Here is a 15780-nt window from a genome sequence, read left to right as displayed (position 1 = left end):
TCATCACCACTGATGTGTCTGAGCAGCGCTTGTACTTCACCTGTCACGAGCTTCGGCAGTCACTGCTCTGAGGACACGACTTCTCTTTCATGTAGAGTTTTGGAGTAAATGTCCCACAGATGGGACAGTCTTTCTGTTCATGGCCCTGCTCCCTTCGTCGACCCTTGACCCTGCCTTCAGGCAGGTCGCTCCCCCACGCCGCACAGCTCCACCAGTGTGATGGTGTGTCTACTGCTTGACACCACCACTGCCACAGGTTCGAGGCCCCTCTACCTCGGTTGGCCGGTGTTGCAGGTTTATGCTCTTACTGCCCTGTGATATTTTGCATTAAATTGCATTATTGCCCTGTGTTTTTGTCTCCTTTCAATTTTCATTGGTTGCTTGCTCTGCTGTACTCTGCAGCGCGACACTCACTGAGGCTCTATTTTCTCCCTGGGAATTGGCTTGTGCCCCCGGTGCCGTGGTGCATCTGCTGCCCCTGCCTAACTCTCCCTTTGACCCTCCATCTTGTTTACGTGTTCCCTGGCCCGCCCCTCCTCCCCGCTACCGCCTCCCAGCTGCTGCCCCTCCCACGCTCCGCCCCTCCTCTCTCCATTTATGTCAGATGTCCGCACGCGCAGCGTTCACGCGCAGCGATCGCGCCCCAGTCGCGCCGAAGTGCGCCAAAGGTAAGCCCGTCTACGCCCGTCCGCGCCTGGACCGCGCCCAGCGCCAGACTCCCTGGCCCCCTTCCCTCCCACCCACCCCGCATTACTTACGATGCCACCAACCTCCTAGCCCTTAACCCCGGCCGACTCTCCAACTGCGCCCAAGCCGCCCCTGGCCACACCCATGGACCCTTCTCTTGCAATTCCTGCAAGTTCGACGGCACCAAGACCAACTCCTCATCCACGAACACCAAACAGAGCTCCGACACTAACAACCTTAAATGCATCCTGCTCAACACCCGATCGGTCCACAGGCACGCCATCGACCTCTGGAATCTACTAGACACCATTTCTCCCGACGCCGCCTTCCTAACAGAAACATGGATGAATGCCTCATCAGCCCCAGACATCACCATTGCCATCCCGGAAGGATACAAGATCATCCATAAGGACCGCATCGACCAAACAGGAGGAGGCATCGCCATCGTCCATAAGAACTCCATCCGCATCTCAACCAGCTCAGACGTCAACCTTACCAGCGCCGAACACCTTCACTTCCAGATCCACACCGACCCCAAGACCACACTCAGAGGCACACTCCTCTACCGACCTCCAGGACCCCGCGCACAATTCAGCTACGTTATCACTGACTTTATCACCCCACACGCCCTCCCCTCCGAGGAATACATTCTGCTGGGAGACCTCAACTTTCACCTGGAAAAGAGCAATGACAGCAACGCCACCTCCCTCTTGGACAATCTCGCCAACCTCGGACTCAAACAACTTGTCTCTACGCCCACCCACATCGCAGGTCACACACTCCACCCTATCTTCACCTCCAGCAAACATGTTTCCTTCAGTCACACCACTACTCTCCACTGGACGGACCACAGCTGCGTACACTTTTTCTACAACAAGACCACAACTCACAACCATCCTCAACCTACTCTGCGAAGAAACTGGAACAAAATCACTATCGACCAGATCTCCTCATCGCTTCTTCAAAACCCCCCTACCCACTCCTCAAACCCCGACCAAGCAGCCATTAACCTCACCCAATGGCTATCCAACAGTGCCGACATCCTAGCACCACTGAAAAAACGTCAAATCAAACTAGGCAGCAAAAACGCCTCCTGGTTCAACGATGATCTTAAGAAATCGAAGAAACTCTGGCGCTCCCTCGAGAAGGCCTGGAAAAAAGACCCAAACACCAGCACTAGGGACGCCTTCAAAAACGCCACCCGCATACACCACCAACTAATCCGATCTGCCAAGAAAACCGCATTCAAAGACCGACTAGACAACAACGCCCACAAAAGCAAGGAATTATTCAACATCGTCAAAGAATTTACCAACCCTTCAGCCAACTCCAACGACATCACCCCCTCTCAAGCCCTCTGCGACTCCCTAGCTTCTTTCTTCCACAACAAAATCGCAGACATCCACAACAGCTTCGACAACCGACCCGGAGACCAACCCACCCAACCTTCTGCAGGACCTTCACCTCCCCTGAACATCCTTAATGACTGGAACCCAATCTCCACTGAGGACACCATCCGCCTGATGAACTCTATCCACTCAGGATCCCCCACAGACCCATGCCCTCACCACATCTTCAACAAAGCAGACTCCATCATAGCACCACACCTCCGAGACGTCATCAACTGCTCCCTCAACTCCGCCACCTTCCCGGATAGCTGGAAACACGCCGAACTCAGCGCCCTTCTGAAAAAACCCACTGCTGACCCCACCGAACTCAAAAACTACCGCCCCATTTCACTCCTTCCATTCCCGGCCAAAGTCATCGAGAAAGCCGTCAACAACCAGCTCGCCGCCTTCCTCGAAACCAACAAATCCCTCGACTCCTCACAGTCCGGCTTCCGAGCCAAACACAGCACGGAGACCGCCCTCATCGCAGCAACAGACGACATTCGAACTCTACTGGACAATGGAGACACAGTCGCCCTCATCCTCCTCGACCTCTCCGCGGCCTTCGACACAGTCTGCCATAACACCCTTCTACAGCGCCTCAGTAACATCGGAATCCAAGGAAAAGCACTGTAATGGATCACCTCGTTCCTCACCGGAAGAACCCAGAGAGTCCGCCTCCCACCATTCAACTCAGAGGCCACTGAAGTCATCTGCGGCGTACCCCAAGGGTCCTCACTCAGTCCCACCCTCTTCAACGTATACATGAGCCCCCTCGCGGCCATCGCTCGCCAACACAACCTCAACATCATCTCCTACGCGGATGACACTCAACTGATCCTATCACTCACCAAAGACCCTAACACCGCCAAAACCAACCTACATGAAGGAATGAAAGAAGTAGCCGAGTGGATGAAGCACAGCCGTCTGAAACTGAACTCAGACAAAACAGAAGTCCTTATCTTAGGTACCTCCCCCTCCGCATGGGACAACTCTTGGTGGCCAGAGGCCCTTGGAAAATCACCCATCCCGACGGACCACGCACGGAACCTGGGCGTCATCCTGGACTCCTCACTCTCTATGAACAGACAAGTCAACGCCGTTTCATCATCTTGCTTCAACATTCTTCGCATGCTCAAAAAAACATTTCGCTCGATCCCCACCAACACCAGAAAAACGGTCACCCATGATCTGGTTACCAGCTGCCTGGACTACGGAAACACCCTATACGCCGGTATCACCGCAAAACTCCAGAAAAAACTCCAACGCATCCAGAACGCATCAGCTAGACTCATACTAGACATCCCGGGTAAAGACCACATCTCTAGTCACCTGAAAAACCTCCACTGGCTCCCCGTCAATAAGAGGATTACTTTCCGCCTCCTAACCCACGCACACAAAGCTCTCTACGAACTTGGACCCGAATGCCTCAACACACGACTTTCCTTCTACACCCCCTCCCGCCAGCTACGATCCTCCAACCAAGCCTTTGCTACCATACCTCGCATCAATAAAACCACCATGGGAGGTAGATCCTTCTCCTACCTCGCAGCTAAAACCTGGAACTCACTCCCCACTCACCTTCGTCTCACTCAGAACCACCTAGCATTCAGAAAGCAACTTAAAACTTGGATATTCGACAAGTAACTCCCCACCCTTCTTCAAGCGCCTTCAGACCCTCCGGGTATGTAGCGCGCTATATAAATCTTTTGACTTGACTTGACTTGACTACCTGTGCCCCCCTGTTTTTGCCTTCTGTGACCTTGCCTTCACCCGTACTGTATTGCTGCCCTGTGTTTTTGTCTCCCTTTGCTTTTTTGCTCCATTACCTATGCTCCCCTGTTTTTGCCTTCTGTGACCTCGCCTCACCCGCTTTTCCTGCCACTGCATCCCTGCGGCCCGCCCCGCTAGCCCATTCACCGCAAACTCCCCCTACCAGCTACTCCTCCCTACCACCTTCCCGTATATGGCGAACTCTGTGCAGTGAGGCGAACAACCCTTTACCCTGCCTTCAGGCAGGTCACTCCCCCACGCCGCACAGCTCCACCAGTGTGACGATGTGTCTACTGCTTGACACCGCCGCTGCCGCAGGTTCGAGACCCCCTCTGCCTCGGTTGGCTGGCTCTGCATGTTTGTGTTCTTACTGCCCTGTGATATTTTGCATTGCACTACATTACTGCCCTGTGTTTTTGTCTCCTTTCGTTTTTCCTCCATTACCTGTGCCCCCCTGTTTTTGCTTTCTGTGACCTCTCCTCACTTGCTTTTCCCGCTGCTGCATCCCCCGTGGCCCTGCCTACGGCTAGCCCATTCGCCACCCCGCTCCCGCCTTCCAGCTGCTCCCTCTACCACCTCCCCTTATATGGCGGCTGCGCGCAGCGGGCGGGCCCCGCCTAAAGCAAGCCCTAATGCGACCGTCCACGCCTGGACCACGCCCAGCACCAGAAAACCTGGCTCCCGCGAACACTACACCGCCCAACACCGCTACAATGCCAGCACCCTCCGTGCACTCAACATCGAACGATCACACACCTGCTTCCTATCCTCCCCAAAACGCACACAAGGACCCGTCTCCTGCAGGAACTGCAGCTGCACTAGCACCGACCCGCAAATGCACCCACCGGGAAAGAATGCAACCATCTCAGATGCATTCTTCTCAACACCCGCTCCACCGGCAAACACGCCGTTGAACTCTGGGACCTACTCGACTCAACCTCCCTAGACGTTACCTTCCTGACGAAGACCTGGCTGAACCTCTCCTTGGCACCCGACATCGCCATAGCCATCCCGGACAGCTACAAGATCACCCGGAGGGACCGCACCAACGGAGTAGGAGGAGGAATCGCCATCGTCCACAGGAACACCCTCGGAGTCTCGACCAACACCGACGACACCCTTAGCACCGCACTTCCAGATCTACACCAATCCCAACACCACCCTCAGAGGAACCCTCGTCTACAGATCCCCTGACCACAGTTCAGCAACTCCATCGCCGACTTCGTCAGTACACCCACCCTCGCCTGAACAGATTACATCCTTCTTGGGGACCTGAACTTCCACCTCGAGAACAGCAACAACACCAACACCACCACCCTGATCGCCAACCTTGTCAACCTTGAACTCAGGCAACTAGACACAACACCTACCCACTCTGCCGGCCACAAGCTTGACCCCATCTTCTCCACAAGCTCCCATGTCTCTTTCAGCCACATCGCCAAACTCCCTGCTCCCATTCCCGACGAAGGTCATTGAGAAGACTGTCAACACACAACTGACCTGCTACCTCAAGGAGAACAGCGTCCTGCACCCATCACAGTCCGGATTCCGCAGCAACTACAGCACCAAAACTGCGCTCATTGCCGCCATTGTTGACATCAGGGCCCTGCTGGACAATGGAGAAACCACGGCCCTCATCCTCCTGGACCTGTCAACCACCTTCAACACTGTCTGCCACCACACCCTACGCACACGCCTCCACAACGCGGGATCCGAGACAATGCTCTGGACTGGACCACCTCCTTCCTCTCCGGCAGAACCCAAAGCATCTGCCTCCCCCCTTTCCACTCCAAGCCATGGTAGGGATCATCTACGGCGTACCCCAGAACTCATCCCTCAGTCCGACATTGTTCAACATCTACAAGGCACAGCTCGCCCACATCGCGCGACTGCACAACCTCAACATCGTCTCCTACACCGACGATGCTGATCCTCTCCCTCACCAAGGACCCCCACACCCCCTCACCGCCAAAACCAACCTCCACAAAGGAATGAAAGCCGTCGCCGATTGGATGAAGAACAGCCGACTGAAACTAAACTCGGACAAGATGGAAGTCCTCATCTTTGGCGCCACACCCTCGGCCTGGGACGACTCCTGGTGGCCGACCACACTGGGAACAGCTCCAACACCCACCGACCACGCACGCAACCTGGGGTTCATCCTCGGCTCTACCATCTCCATGACAAAGCAGGTCAACACAGTCTCGTCCTCCTGCTTCAACACCCTCTGCATACTCCACAAGATCTACAAGTGGATCCCCACCAAAACAAGAAGAACGGTCACCCAGGCCCTCGTCAGCAGCAGGATGGACTACGGAGAGCCCTCTATGCAAGAGCCTCGGCCAAACTCCTGAAACGACTTCAACGCATTCGAAATACCTCAGCATGCCTAATCCTCGACATCCTTTGAACCAGCCACATCACACCCCAACTGAGAGACCTGCACTGGCTGCCCGTCAACTAGTGGATCACCTTCAAAGTCCTCACCCAATCACACAAGTCACTCCACAACACCAGACCAGCATACCTCAACAGACGACTCAGCTTCTACACCCAAAACCGCCAGCTCCGCACTGCTGACCTCGCTCTCACCACCGTCCCCCGCATCCAAAGAGCAACCTCCGGCAGCAGATCGTTCTTCCACCTCACCGCCAAGATCTGGAACACCCTCCCCACCCTCCTACGGCAGACCAAGGACCTGCTTACCTTCCGAAGACTCCTCAAGACATGGCTAATCGAGTAGTACCAGCCTCCCCAACCCCCAGCACCTTGAGACCCCCATGGGTGAGTAGTGCACTTTACAAGTGTTCTGATTGACTGATTGATTGCTTGTTTGCTGTGGGAGCCAGAGAGATTTAAGCAGAGCCGGTTGCTGGGTCCGACCGCCTGACGGTCTTTTTCAGCGCCTCCCCATGACCACAAATTCCCTCACTACCACTCTCTAGCAGTGCCCCTCATCTCTCCATAGTCCATCTCTGTCATACATTTCATATTTTGTAAAGCGCTACTCAAAGTTCCATCACACTCAGTTCTGTGATCTGCATGGTTCACGTTCTTTGCAGCAGGCGCATTATCCCTTGGCACTACTGACACTACACAGAAGTCCGATCTCTTACCAGGAGTAACATTAATCACCAGTTCTCTTGACATTTTTATTGCTGCCTGAATATGCTCCACGCACAAGGAAGTTCAAGTGCTTTTAAACCGATAAGTTATTTTTAAAAACAGTGCCCCACCGAAGCCAGCACCAGGTGCAGCTGCACCAGTTGCACATCCCTAAAGCCGGCCCTGGGTTTAAGCACACACAGTACACTCTGCGCACAGCGACTCTCGCAGCATCAGGCACTGAAACCCCCTGCTGTTTCCATGCAAAGGCGTATCACTAATAGTCATTTTTAGCAGAGGTGGACGAGCCTCTGAAGCCCGAGCCAGGCTGGAGCCTAAAGCCCGGCTCTGGCTCAGCTCGAGGGCCTTTTGGAACCTTGAGCCCATAACGAGCCGAGCTTTATTGTGGCTTCTGCATCCCTCCATCCAAACGGACAGAACTGCCGTCTTTGGAACTAGGAACCAGGTTCCACTCTCGGCGTCGGCTCAACATCTTGTGGTTCTGGTCAAATCCCTTAATCTCCCGATGCCTTGAACAATGCATGTGACCTTGTGCAATGTAACTGGTGCTGATGCAAAGCGCACCAATAGCTATGAGTCGAGTTCACACTTTAATGTAAAAACTGCAAAAGACGGCAACAAGAGGAAAAAACAAACCCTTAACATAAGGAAAGACTAATAGATACCCTCTTACTGGCTGATATGTACACAGTGAACCAAGGAAACCAGGATAAATCACAGCTTCCCTGCTTAAATTGTATGATCTTAGGCAGATATTTTATTTCACCAACTCTTTTTTCTTCATTATCACATATGAAAGCACTTTCGAGTATATGAGTTGAGAATACCAGCTGTACAAAACTGTCACTTTTAATAAGTGCTTCTCATGCAGCTCCGTAATGCCCCTATTAAAGTCAAATCTCCCACATGTAAAAGCAATGTACGTTTTTAAACTTTGAAGATTCTTTATCATATTTTACATGGTTTGTTGTATGAATTGTATATTTTCAGGGCTCGGCTCGTGCACGGGCTCTAAGATCCACGCCAGATGCTTGGCTCGGCTCTGGCTCGTGTGGGAAAATTAAATTACCTATACTTATTTTATGCGGTAAAGTTCAATAAGAATAACTCATAAAAATCAGAGGCAAAATCCGTGATATTTGAGGTTTTCAAAAAGGGGTTTTATTCCTTAAAAAGGAATTGGGTATTTGGCTCGAGCCAAGGTGGCATACCATTCCGTCACCACGTAGGTTCGGGAAGGGACTGACAGACAACATTTTATTAACAATCATTCATATATATAGTCAATGCATTACAGTAATGTCATATTGCAGAAGGCGTAACAGCTGAGAGGAGAGATAAGAATGCATATACGTAATAAAAAGGCGTTACAATAGGCGTGCATGAAGGCGTGAACTAGAAACGTCATTAACATGATGTCACAAGTAGGTGGATCCATAAGTGAATCCTGCAATGTCAGCAGAAATACATAGCAGAGATGCGCGCGCAGCAGCATGACGTGTGATTTACGTGTAACTGGAGGGTGAAGGGGGACTTGACATTTAGCCCTACATGTGGAGACAGAAGTCTGGGATGTCAGATCAACCTAATCCCAAATCGTATCTAATATCTCATGTTTAAGAAACGGCATTATCTGGAAGGAAAAGGTCTCTCGGACAGAGGCTATCCTATACTGACTGTGAGTGCGTGTATGAGCGTCTACGTGTCTGCATGAGATGCGAGGGGGCATGGGCCTACCATGGAAACAGGAGCTATGAATTACTTGCACGGAGACAGTGAGGCCGGGCCCTTTGCTCTGCAGCTGGAAGGATGTTTACTTGAACTACGAGACAGGAATGTATTTTCGAGGAGCGGAGCAGATAATTCGAAGGTTGAATACAGTCTTGGCAGGCAACAGGCTGAGTCAAGCGCTGTTAGCCGCACAGGGAGTAAGGCAGAGGTCACGGGTACAGAGGCAGACCCAGGCTGAGGCATTCAGAGTCAGAAGGCAGGAAAAAGCTCGATGGCAGAATTCAGGGCCTACTTCGCCAGGGCTGAAAAACGTGTAAAGTACACCACATAAAGACGTTGGCAAGGCATACTTAGGAACGGAATATTCAACCCATTCATGGTGGAACTGAAAGAGGACATGTTAACGTTGGACGCAAATGTATTTGCGTCTTCATAGCTGGAAGTGGAGGGAACATACATGTACTTGTAGCGCGTACACGGAGTCGTTGGGGTCTAAGATAGGGGACACAATTGATCATAAAATTTATATTTCCTCATTCCCTCCTTGTCCCCTACGGACCCTTCATGATATATCGATCCTCATAAATCGATCAATCTGTTCGCGTAACATCATGTTTAATAAGCATCCTAAAACAAGTACGCCCAATGACAACGCCCAACCAGAGCATAGTAGGAAAATCACTGGTGCACTGCTCAACTGTCGTTCCCTCAAAAAACACAAACTAGAGGTATACGACCTGATTACAGACAACAAATGGGACATACTGTGCCTCACGGAAACTTGGCTGGACGAAGACTCAGACCCTGAAGTCAGAGAGGCCCTGCCCCCGGGATACGCAATTTGTAGACAGGATAGACCTAAGGGAAGGGGTGGTGGCATCGCCATTATCCATAGAGTGAATATGACATGCTCCCTCGAACCTGCAAATATATCAGATAGCGAAACTGGGTCATTCTCTATCGATATAGACAAATATACGGTAATTAAAGGCCTACTAATCTACAGACCCCCGGGAGGTAGCAGAAACTTTGCGGATAGTCTCATCCAGAACGTTACCCCATTGGCCATGAGATACAGGAGGTTCCTAGTACTTGGGGATCTTAACCTCCACTTCGAAGACCTCAATAATTCAGCTGCTCAAGAACTGTGCCAAGAGCTGCAAACCCTACAACTAGGAACAGCCTCCCTCCTCCCCACTCATCGGCAGGGGCACCTACTCGACCCCATTTTCAACAATATGGAGGATCTGAAGCAGGACCTTCCCATTCCCCTGCTGTGGACCGACCACTTCCTTGTCCCCTTTCATTTCCTAATCCAGACTCAACATAAAAAAATTCACAATAGCGACAACAAACAACAGAGGAAATGGTCACGTTTTTCCATGGACTCTTTTGAACATCACTTCCTTTTAAACGGCTCTCCCATAGACCTAGGAGTAGATGTTGACAGGGCTTGCACAGCCCTGGACGGAAACATCACTAAAGCCCTGGACATCACTGCCCCTTGGGCCAATAAGGGTCCGGAGCGACAAACTAAAACTGCACCTTGGTTCAGCACAGCTCTTAGAGAAACCAAGGCAGCTTGTAAGAGGCTCGAACGCGCCTGGAGAAAGAACTATTCACTAGAGGCAAGAGATGTGTATAAAGCTAGCCTAAAAGATTACCATCTCCTAATCAGGAAAACCAAAGCGACCTTCTACGCTGACCAAATAGAAAACGCTAACTGCTCATCCAAGGAACTCTTTAGGATCTATAAAGAGATCACTACACCTCCCCCCTCTTCAGAGCAGGCTGAGACTTCAGCTCAATCTTGCAATGCCATCGCGGAATTTTTTTACAAAAAAGTACGCGACATTTATACCAGTTTCCCTGAAGATGCCAGAACTGGCTCCAACCGTCTTCCTCCTCAGGAAGAAGCGATTTGGGAGGCAAAGATCGAAGACTGCCTCACAGTATTCCAGGTTCCGACGGAGGACCTCCTGATAGCCATGGCTAAAGGAATTAAATCAGGCTCCCCTCACGATCCTGCCCCTGCCAAATTCCTGGCCAGCGCCATGAGTCGTCTAGCACCTTATGTTGGCCATATATTGTCTACTTCTTTTAACACTGGCAAGGTCCCCCACGGATGGAAAAAGGCAGTCGTGCTACCTCTTAAGAAAAAACCCCACATCAGTGCGTCCCAGCTTAGTAACCTGCGCCCCATTTCGCTGCTGCCCTTCTTTTCTAAACTAGCAGAAAAACTAGTTAATCAACAACTCTCAGCATACATAGAGTCCAGAGGCCTCCTGCATACTAACCAATCGGGCTTCCGAGCCAGCCATTCCACAGAGTCAGCCCTCCTCTTTTCGACTGAGGCACTGAGGAAGCACGTGGACGCAGGGCATGTGGCGGCACTGGTGCTCCTGGACCTCAGCGCAGCCTTCGACACTGTGGCACATCATACGTTGCTACAGTGTCTGAAGAAAGGAGGAGTGACAGGCATGGCCTGGCTATGGCTGGAATCTTTTCTTACCAACCGCAGCTTCTCGGTGCAGCAAGGAGGAGCACGATCCGACACCTTTGACCTTGGTCAAGGAGTGCCGCAGGGATCAAGCCTCAGTCCAACACTTTTTAATTTATATGTCACCCCCGTGGCCATTACTGCGGAACGCTATGGGGTGGAAGTAGTAACATACGCAGACGACACCCAGCTGGTGGTCGCTCTGACCCAACCCTCTGAACTAGCCGCCGCAAACTTCTCAGCATGCCTCCAGGAGATGGCTGAATGGATGGCGAAGAACTGCCTCCGTCTTAACGGTGACAAGACTGAGGTGCTAGTTGTGGGAAAACCCCCCTCAGTCTGGACATCTGCCTGGTGGCCGCAGACCTTGGGGCCACTCCCTACCCCCAGCGATCAGGTGAAAAATCTTGGAGTATGGGTGGATTCAAAGCTTGGCTACGACTACCACACCAGACGAGTAGCTGGTGCTTGCTTTTCGATTCTACGGAAACTCCGCAAAACCATCGACCTGCTCCCAGAATCCTCAAGGAAGACCCTGGTCCACGCTCTTGTCACGTCAAGATTGGACTATGGAAATGCCCTGTATCTAGGTGCCAACGTCTCCAGTCGGCGGCGACTGCAGACAATCCAGAACGCTGCAGCTCGCCTGGTACTCCGGCTACCCAGAAGAGCCTCCTCTAAAAAATCCCTACAAACATTGCACTGGCTCCCGATTAACGAAAGAATCGACTTTAAGGCCCTGTGTATTGGCCACAGGATCGTACATGGCAAGGGTCCGGCCTTCCTTCACAACCTGCTATGCCCCTATACGCCCACCCGTCAACTCCGCTCATTAGGAGCAGGACTTCTTGCTGTCCCCAGACACAAGAAAGCCAGAATGGGAGGCAGATCCTTCCGTATTCTGGTGGCACACAAATGGAATTCTCTCCCCCCGAGCTTAAGAGTGGAATCATCGGAGCTCATCTTTCGCAGGAAACTGAAAACATTCCTCTTTCCTAAAGATTAGCCCGTCCTGTTTCTGACTGTCGGAGCAACTGACTCTTCTGACAGCGCGGGGACACACTGACAGTGTAACCAGGCGCTTTACAAAACCAGAAATAAATAAATAAATAAATCATTTGCTCTTCTTTCTTCTTATGGCGTTTTGAATGGGAACTTGAATGAGGAATACATGATGTGGCGCACAAGCCGCAAATCGCTGGTCCACATTGTAAACATAGGCAACAACTGAATACTATGAGAAGGCCAATACCTAGGAAGGATAGAATCTTCCATCCCCAAGCGGTCAACGTAGTCCAGAACCAACCGGACCAAGTCCAGGAGCCTGGATTCTGATGTATCAAACTTGCAATCTTATGAAGACGTGTGATAGCTTTATATACTGTTGGCGCGTTTTCTGGAATGAAAACACAGCAACTCGACCCGATGACCTTACAGGCTCCGCCCCTATCTGCTAGGATGACGTCAATAACTAGACGATTTTGAAGAACAACAACCCGCATGGCAGACTGTTCCTCTGTTAAGTTGCCTAGAGCAGAAGTAGTTTCATTCACTACCGCTTCGAGGGTTCTAGTTAATTTGCGTATCAGTTTACTATTAAAGACAGCACCTAAGTAGGGGAAGAAACCTTTATTGAAGTCTGTGTATTGCTCCCATGCCGTTTCAGTGTAGTCGACAATCGGGAGATCTCTTCGAAGTCTATTGTTTACTAGATTGGTATTTCTGTGATAATCAGGAGGAGCTAGGAAAACAGGTGGCAAAAGGAATGCAATATAACAGGTACCATCCCAATCTGGAGGTAAGCGTATGTATGCGGTATAGCCACAAACAAAGTAGGAATGACGAGTAGCTCTGAATGTAGACTTGCCTTGATCACTGAATTCGACCACAGTAGTACATTTACTATGACCTAAGTGTACCGAACCATTCTTTCTAATACATAATTCACCTGTGACTGGTAATACTGACATAGCAGGTAATACTGGTGCAGCTTCGGATTCAACAGTTAGGATCATGAGGTTAATTGTATAATTACCTAATCCATATACTTCATTTTCTAGATCAGTTCCTGTTCTAGTGGGGAGTCCCGTCTTGTCAGGGTAACAGGCTTTAAGCAGAACTAAGTTCAGGTTTCCCCAAACCCAATTCCCATCAAGGACAGCAATGTCAGAATCTAAGGAATTAATCAATCTAAACCACGCACCACATGAGCCGTTGTGAGTGAACGGGTACGGAAAGAGGGGCAGAACTCCCTTGTATTTCTGGTATGGAGGGAGTTGGCCACATATCCAACAATTTGTAGCGTTATTGGTCAGATGGGAGTGATGTAACATACTAATGAATGTGTTGTTGCGCAGCGCAAGTCTGTAAGACAGTTCATGTGGAGGTAATTCGCTAAAAGAATGTTCGGCAGTGACATTGTAAGCAGATTGTGCATGCTTGAAGATAGGGTAGTAGATATGCAGTAATATACTGGCAGCAATAATCAGAAGGCTTAGAAAAAACATAATCAATAATGTCACTATACAGTGACTACGGAGTGATTTACAATATGCACGTTTCTTGAGTTGTCTCTGTCTATCTCTCTCTCTATCTCGGTCTAGGGGATACATGTCAGAAACTAATTTAACCGATTCACCTAGGGGAGGACTTAAACAATTAAACTGTCTGACTTGCTAGACCGTAACTTTAGTCTATATTCTTCGGAGGCGGTTTTCTCAACCAGGGGGAGTTTTGAATCAGTCTGTGGAGGAGGGCAGGGCTTAGAGTCCAAGTTCGAAGGGAGTCCGTGAAACTTTTTAATGTGGCTCGAATGCAGCCACCCTTTTCTGCCCTCCACTTTAACGGCGGTCCTCGTCGTCAGAAGAACCAACTTCAGGGTTTGCCAGCGGGGCTCCAATGGACTTCTCCGGTCGAAATTACGAACGAAGACAAAGTCGCCAGGGACCACTTCATGGGGCTTCACCTCGGTGTTGTCGGGAAAAGCGGCAGCTACCTGTGAACGACAAGATTGTAGTGCAGACATCAAGGAGGCAAGGTAATCTGTCAGCATAATACAGTCAACATCTGTGATTTTACGAGGTATAGGCGTCCCCCACATATTTGGTGGCCTACCAAAGACCACTTCATACGGGGATAGCCCGGTTCGAGAATGCACCACCATCCTCATATAAAAAAGGGCAACTGGCAAGGCTACTATCCAGTCAACGCCTTTCTCTCTACATATTTTTGCAAGTCGGATTTTCAGAGTCTGGTTATGGCGTTCCACGAGACCTGCTGCCTCGGGATGCCGGACACAGTGGAACTTCCACTGATAGCCTAACAGGAGTGTAATGTGTTTCACAAGCTCGGATGAGAATGGCTGACCATTATCTGAGTACACGATACGGGGCAAACCATACCGCGGGAAGAATTCATGAACCAGCTGCTTGGCAGTGGTCGGAGCAGTGTAGTCTGGGACTGGATATGCTTCTGTCCATCGGGAAAGTGCACATACAACTACGAGGACATACTTGAATCCTCGACAACGTTCCATCTGGATATAATCCATCTGGAGGACTTCAAAAGGGTGATCGGGAGGCTGAAATCCACCTTGCTCTACGGGGATGCTTTTACCTGGATTGAACTGACAACAAATCATGCAAGTACGCACTTTTTGTTTGGCTGCTGCTCGTAAGTTTTTATTGTACCATATGTGTTGAATACTGTCTAGCATGGCCTTTTCTCCTAGGTGTGCGGGACTATGTACTGTGTTAATGATAACTTGAACCATGGAGTCGGGGAGAAACCATGTAGATTTTCCCTTTGTCATCCATCCTTGATCTGTTTGGATCCCTCCTAGTTCAGTCCACTTCTTGATTTCGTCTGGTGTGGCATGTGTCTGTATGTCAATTACATCATGTGCGGGATCCCTGACTGTCAGGCAGTGTGTCAGTGTCGGAACTATTGTCTTTGTCACGTCAGTTATATGAATTTGATTTTGAGCAGTTTGCTTAGCTGTTCTGTCTGCCAGGTCGTTACCCTGGGAGATAATATCGGTGACCTTTGTATGTGCCTTACACTTCATAATAGATATCGCGGTAGGTAGATGTATTGCATCTAACAGAGCTTGAATGAGGGGACCGTGTTGGATGTTGGCACCGTGAGAAGTTAAGTAACCTCTCTCTCGCCAGAGGACTCCAAAGTCGTGAACGACTCCGAATGCATAACGTGAATCAGTGTATATGTTAACTTTCTTATTCTTGGCTTGAATACAGGCTTGTGTCAGAGCGATGAGCTCTGCTGCTTGAGCTGACAGGGTGTCGATACAATTGGTTTCTATAACTTCGGTGTCTGTCGTGACTGCATAGGCTGCCACTAATTCACCTGTACCGGTTCTCATGCATGAACCATCCACATAAAGTGTCAGGTCTGGATCTGGTAATGGAACATCCGTTAAGTCTTGTCTGGGTTTCGTCGTAATAGTAATGACTTCAATACAATCATGTTTCAATGGATCTACACCATTTAGTGGCAAAAGTGTGGCAGGATTTAATGTGCTACAGCGTCTGATTTCTATGTGTGGTTGAAACAATG

This window comes from Lissotriton vulgaris, chromosome 6 (genome assembly GCF_964263255.1).
Source record: "Lissotriton vulgaris chromosome 6, aLisVul1.2, whole genome shotgun sequence".
In the NCBI taxonomy this organism is placed as follows: domain Eukaryota; kingdom Metazoa; phylum Chordata; class Amphibia; order Caudata; family Salamandridae; genus Lissotriton; species Lissotriton vulgaris.
Note: the sequence above shows the minus strand (reverse complement) of the source record.